Consider the following 6,917-nt stretch of genomic DNA (forward strand, 5'->3'; position numbering starts at 1 on the left):
GATGGAAAAGGTTTACTATTGTTAAACCTATTTCTTCCACTATTATTAAAGCCTTGTTGAGGCTTTTGTTGATCCTTCCATGAGAGATTTGGGTGATTTCTCCATGAGGGATTATAGGTGTTTCCATATGGTTCACCCATGTAATTCACCTCTGCTATTGCAGGGTTCTCAGGATCATAAGCTTCTTCTTCAGAAGATGCCTCTTGAGTACTGTTGGATGCAGCTTACATTCCATTCAGACTCTGAGAAATCATATTGACTTGCTGAGTTAATATTTTATTCTGGGCCAATATGGCATTCAGAGTATCAATTTCAAGAACTCCCTTCTTCTGAGGCGTCTCATTATTCACAGGATTCCTCTCAAAAGTGTACATGAACTGGTTATTAGCAAACATGTCAATGAGTTCTTGAGCTTCTGTAGGCGTTTTCTTTAGGTGAATGGATCCACCTACAGAAGTATCCAATGACATCTTAGCTAATTCAGACAGACCATCATAGAATATATCCAGGATGGTCCATTCTGAAAGCATGTCAGAAGGACACTTTTTGGTCAGTTCCTTGTATCTCTCCTAAGCTTCGTAGAGGGATTCACCTTCCTTCTGTCTGAAGGTTTGAACATCCACTCTAAGCTTACTCAGCTTTTGAGGAGGAAAGAACTTGGCTAAGAAAGTCGTGACCAGCTTATCCCAGGAGTTCAGGCTATCTTTGGGTTGAGAGTCCAACCACACTCTAGCTCTGTCTCTTACAGCAAAAGGGAAAAGCATGAGCCTGTAGACTTCAGGATCTACTCCATTAGTCTTAACAGTATCACAGATCTGCAAGAATTCAGTTAAGAATTGAAAAGGATCTTTAGATGGAAGTCCATGAAACTTGCAGTTCTGCTGCATCAGAGAAACTAATTGAGATTTCAGCTCAAAGTTGTTTGCTCCAATGGTAGGGATGGAGATGCTTCTTCCATGTAAATTGGAATTAGGTGCAGTAAAGTCACCAGGCATCCTCCTTACATTATTATTATTTTCGGCTTCCATATCCTTTTCTTGTTCGAAAATTTCTGAAAGGTTATCTCTGGATTGTTGTGTTTTAGCTTCTCTTAGTTTCCTCTTCAGAGTCCTTTCAGGTTCAGGGTCTGCTTCAACAAGAATATTCTTGTCCTTGCTCCTGCTCATATGAAAAGGAGGGAACAGAAAAATAATAATAGGGATCCTTTTTATCCAGGTATAGAGGTTCCCCTGTGTGAGTAGAAGAAGAAAAGAATGTAATGTAAAGAAGGGAAGAAGAGAAAATTCGAACATAGATGGAAGAGGGGGTTCGAATTTGGGTGAGATGAAGTGTTAGTAGATGAATAAATAAATAGAAAGAGATGAGAGAGAAAGAGAATTTTCGAAAATTATTTTTTGAAAAATGGTTAGTGATTTTCGAAAATTAGGAATGAAATCAAATTAAAATTAAAAATTGAAACAATTAGTTAATTAAAAAGAATTTTTAAAAAAGAGGGAAGATATTTTCGAAAATTAGAGAGAGAGAGTTAGTTAGGTAGTTTTGAAAAAGATAAGAAACAAACAAAAAGTCAATTAGTTAGTTAAAAAAATTTGAAAATCAATTTTGAAAAGATAAGAAGATAAGAAGTTAGAAAAGATATTTGAAAATCAAATTTTTGAAAAAGATAAGATTAAAAAAAAGATATGATAAAAAGATATGATTAGAATTAGTTTTGAAAAAGATTTGATTTTTCAAATCACAATTAATGACTTGGTTCACAAGAAATCACAAGATATGATTCTAAAACTTTAAGTTTGAATCTTTCTTAACAAGCAAGTAACAAACTTGAAATTTTTGGATCAAAACATTAATTGTTGATGATATTTTCGAAAATTATGAGATAAGATTAAGAAAAAGATTTTTTAAAAATATTTTTAAAATTTTCGAAAATAAATGAGAAAATGAAAAAGATATGATTTTTGAAAAAGATAAGATTTTTAAATTGAAAATTTGATTTGACTTATAAGAAACAACTAAATTTTAAAAAGTTTTGAAAAAGTCAACTCAAATTTTCGAATTTTATGAGTGAAAAAAGGAAAGATATTTTTTTTTATTTTTGAATTTTTAATGATGAGAGAGAAAAATATGAAAAAGACTCGATGCATGAAAGTTATGGATCAAAACAATGAATGCATGCAAGAATGCTATGAATGTCAAGATGAACACCAAGAACACTTTGAAGATCATGATGAACATCAAGAACATATTTTTGAAAATTTTTTATATGCAAAGAAAACATGCAAGACACCAAACTTAAAAATTTTCATGTATAGACACTATGAATGCAAGAATGCATATGAAAAACAAGAAAAGACACAAAACAATAAAATATGAAGATCAAACAAGAAGACTGGCCAAGAACAACTTGAAGATCATGAAGAACACTATGAATGCATGAATTTTCGAAAAATGCAAAGAATTTTTAGAAAAAATGCAATTGACACCAAACTTGAAATTGACTCAAGACTTAAACAAGAAACACAAAATATTTTTTTGATTTTTATGATTTTATGATTTTTTTTTTGGATTTTTCGAAAATTAATGTGAAAAAAAAAATAAGGATTCCAAAATTTTTAATATGAATTCCAGGAATCTTGCACTCTTAGTCTAAAGCTCCAATCTGAGGGTTAGACATGGCTTAATAGCCAGTCAAGCTTTAGCATGTAAATCAAGTGGATCAGGAACAGCAGCAGGTGGATTAGCAACAACTAGCTTGCTCTTGATAATGTTGGGTTGGAAGCCCCAGTCCAAATGAATTTAGACATGGCTTTACAGCCAGTCAGGCTTCAACATGCTTCATGAAACACTAGAATTCATTCTTAAAAAATTTTAGAATAATTTTCGAAAACAGATGAGAAATTTTTGAAAGATTTTTTTTTTGAAAAATTTTTGAAAATAAAGCAAAAAGAAAATTACCTAATCTGAGCAACAAGATGAACCGTCAGTTGTCCAAACTCGAACAATCCCCGGCAACGGCGCCAAAAACTTGATACATGCGAAATTGTTACTCAAATTAGGTTGTAAAATTATTTGTTCGTTCTTTCCCTGGCAATGGCGCCAAAAACTGGTGCACAGTACCATGGTCCAAACATAACTTCACAACTTCGCACAACTAACCAGCAAGTGCACTGGGTCGTCCAAGTAATAAACCTTACGTGAGTAAGGATCGATCCCACGGAGATTGTTGGTATGAAGCAAGCTATGGTCACCTTGTAAATCTCAGTCAGGCGGATATCAAATGGTTATGGAGTTTTCGAAAATAAATGATAAATAAATAGAAAATAAAGATAGAAACACTTATGTAATTCATTGGTGAGAATTTCAGACAAGCGTATAGAGATGCTTTCGTTCCTCTGAACCTCTGCTTTCCTGCTGTCTTCATCCAATCCTTCCTACTCCTTTCCATGGCAAGCTTTCTGTAAGGGCATCACCGTTGTCAACGGCTACATCCCATCCTCTTGTGAAAAAGGTCCAAATGCTCTGTCACGTCATGGCTAATCATCTGGGGTTCTCGATCATACTGGAATAGGATTCACCCTCCTTTTGCGTCTGTCACTATGCCCAGCACTCGCGAGTTTGAAGTTTGTCACAGCCATCCCTTCCCAGATCCTACTCGGAATACCACAGACAAGGTTTAGACTTTCCGGATCTCAGGAATGGCCATCCATGGGTTCTAACTTATACCACGAAGATACTAATAACTCGGACTCGGTCCTCTGTATTAGATATCTAAGAGATACTCATTCTAGCTTGTTTGCATGTAGAACGGAAGTGTTTGTCAGGCACGCGTTCATAAGTGAGAATGATGATGAGCGTCACATAATCATCACATTCATCATATTCTTGGGTGCGAATGGATATCTTAGAAGCGGAACAAGTTGAATTGAATAGAAAACAGTAGTACTTTGCATTAATTCATGAGGAACAGCAGAGCTCCACACCTTAATCTATGGAGTGTAGAAACTCTACCATTGAAAATACATAAGTGAAAGGTTCAGGCATGGCCGAGAGGCCAGCCCCCAAAACGTGATCACAGGATCAAAAATACAATCCCGGATCTTCCAAAGATCATAAGATGTCTAATACAATAGTAAAAAGTCCTATTTATACTAAACTAGCTACTAGGGTTTACAAAAGTAAGTAATTGATGCATAAATCCACTTCCGGGGCCCACTTGGTGTGTGCTTGGGCTGAGCTTTAGCTTTCCACGTGCAGAGGCTTCTTTTGGAGTTGAACGCCAAGTTGTAACGTGTTTTTGGCGTTCAACTCTGGTTCGTGACGTGTTTCTGGCGTTTAACATTGGAAGGTTCATAAACCAAATTGGAAAAGAAGAGAATCAACAAGAAAAATAGATAAACCAGAGTACTAGAACAAATAAAAGTATAAGGAAAACTAAATTAAAGCAGAGTAGAATCTAAAATTAAGAAAAGCTAATCCTAAAATCCTAAAACCTAGAGAGAGGAGAGAGCCTCTCTCTAGAAACTGCATCTAAAAGCCTAATTGTGAATAATTGATGAATGGCTGAATGATTTGATTCCCCCACTCTGTAGCCTCTAATCTGTGTTTTCTGGGCCAAAAACTGGTTCAAAAACAGCCTAGAAATTGCCCCCATCAATTTCTGATACGTCCAGCACGTGGCTCTGTCACGCGTACGCGTCATCCACGCATACGCGTGGATTGAATTTTTGCCAGGTCACGCGTACATGTGATCCACGCATTCGCGTTGGCTAACAGCATGGCAACTATGAAAAATTATATATCATTTTGAAGCCCCGGATGTTAGCTTTCCAATGCAACTAGAACGGCCTCATTTGGACCTCTGAAGCTCAAATTATGGTCGATTTAGTACGAAGAGGTCAGGCTGGATAGCTTAGCAATTCCTTTAGTTTCTTGTATTCCTTCCACTTTTGCATGCTTCTTTTCCATCCTCTAAGCCATTCCTGCCCAATAAAGCCTGAAATCACTTAACACACATATCACAACATCGAAGGTAATAAGAGAGGATTAAAATTAGTAATTTAAGGCCAAAGAAGTATGTTTTCAATCATAGCACAGAATTTGGAAGGAAAATGCAAAACATGCGAATTATATGAATAAATGTGAGTTCAGTAGATAAAATCCACTCAATTGGGTACAAAATGTACCATGAAATAGTGGTGCATCATCAGCAAAGTGGATTTTTATGTTTTAAAACCTAATTTTGAACCTCTAAACCTCTATTTTTACTCTTTTATCCCCTTGATCTTAGTGGTATGCCTAGTAATGAGATGAAGCTAGGAAAATGTGGTAACTTAGGGTTGAAGTAAGGTTGAAAATGATGAATTATGTATGAAAAGTGTAAATAAGTGAAGTATATGTGATGCCATGGCTATAATGAATAATTATGCAATGATTATGCACGAATGTAAAGAAGTAATAATGACGAATTTGAGAATGAATGGACATGATGATGGTATGGATGTGTTGGATGTGGGGAAGGCGGTAGGGCGCAAATCCCTCGATTCTTTCTCCTGCATTCCTTATGATTGGGTTTTTTGGAATGTGAGGAAGGTGGTAGCGCACTAATCCCCCGATGTATTCCCTCACATTCTTTATCTCTCTGTCTACAAGGTGGTAGGGCACTAATCCCTCGACCGGTATGGCACGACCTCATTAGGAGAAGGTGGTAGGGCACTAATTCTCTGATTTTATGCCTCCTGGAGTTGCGCAGTCGAGAGACAGTATTTGGGTTAGCTACCGGGTGTGTCGGGCTCTGGCATTTAACCGACACATGAGCTCATAGCCAGTAAGATAGACATTAATCATATGCATATGATTAAATTGCTTGCCTGTGCTTTAATTGGCATTGCTTATGTGAATTCAATATGCTTAATTGTTATACGTACTATCTGCATTATTTGTATTCTAATTGTGCTTGCCATTGTTTGCTTGTTTACTTGTGAAGTTCTGCTGGTATTTTGGAGGATTGTGGAGGAAGAGGAATAGTTAAGGGTTTAAGTAGTCAAAGTTTTGTTAAGTTTAAGGACCTTAGAGAACCACTCTCGTTTATGGTTTCCGTTTTAAAGCTTTAAGTTTTATAATCTGAGTGTCGGAGTTCTAGGATTGCCTCTGGCTTTTTGGAACCTTATATCTTATGTATGCGGCACCATTACCATGATGAGAACCCCTGGTTCTCACCCCATACATATTATGTGGTTTTCAGATGCAAGACGTGAGTCACCTCACTGAGTCATGCTAGAAGCTTCTGATAGCGAAGATCCTTGTCTTTTGAGGCTTTATTTTGGATATATATATATATATATATTTATGTAGATACTTATTATCTTCATTGCTTATGTATATGCTGTATTAACTCCTCTTAGAGGTTATTTTGGAGAAATAAGTTCTATAACTCTATATTTTGGGCTTATTTTAGTTTCTTATATATATATATATATATATATGTATGTAAATATTCTACGGCCAGTCTTAGCTTCGCAGGCTGAGTTAGGAGCTTGTTATTTTGTACTCTTGATCCTCTATACTTGCTTTCTGTATATATATATATATATATATATATATATATATATATATATATATATATATATATATATATATATATATATATATATGAACCTTAGCTTTCTTCATACGCAAGTAATCCCTATTCTTGAGCGTTGCGCTTTTTGATTTCGCAATTTCGTTTTCCCCTTTTCTTCTAAGGTCCTAATTGTAAATATTTTTTACTATATTAAATATAAAATCTTGATTTTAAAGGTCGTAATACCTCACCACCTCTGTCTTATGACTTAAGCATAAGACTTTGTGTGGTAGAGTGTTACCTTAAACATCATCAGTCCATAATTCCACAGCTCAGCATATTCATCATTATTATAGTA

At 35.5% G+C, this 6,917-nt stretch overlaps 1 non-coding gene across 1 annotated transcript; it reads left to right on the plus strand.

Moving 5' to 3' along the window:
• Positions 1 to 524: 524 nt before the first annotated feature.
• On the plus strand, positions 525 to 632 carry LOC148581164 (small nucleolar RNA R71). The gene has a single exon (XR_015896088.1). It is a non-coding gene; the product is annotated as a small nucleolar RNA R71 (small nucleolar RNA).
• Positions 633 to 6,917: the final 6,285 nt, after the last annotated feature.

Source organism: Arachis ipaensis, chromosome B10 (genome assembly GCF_059453495.1).
Source record: "Arachis ipaensis isolate K30076 ecotype BB chromosome B10, ASM5945349v1, whole genome shotgun sequence".
NCBI lineage: Eukaryota > Viridiplantae > Streptophyta > Magnoliopsida > Fabales > Fabaceae > Arachis > Arachis ipaensis.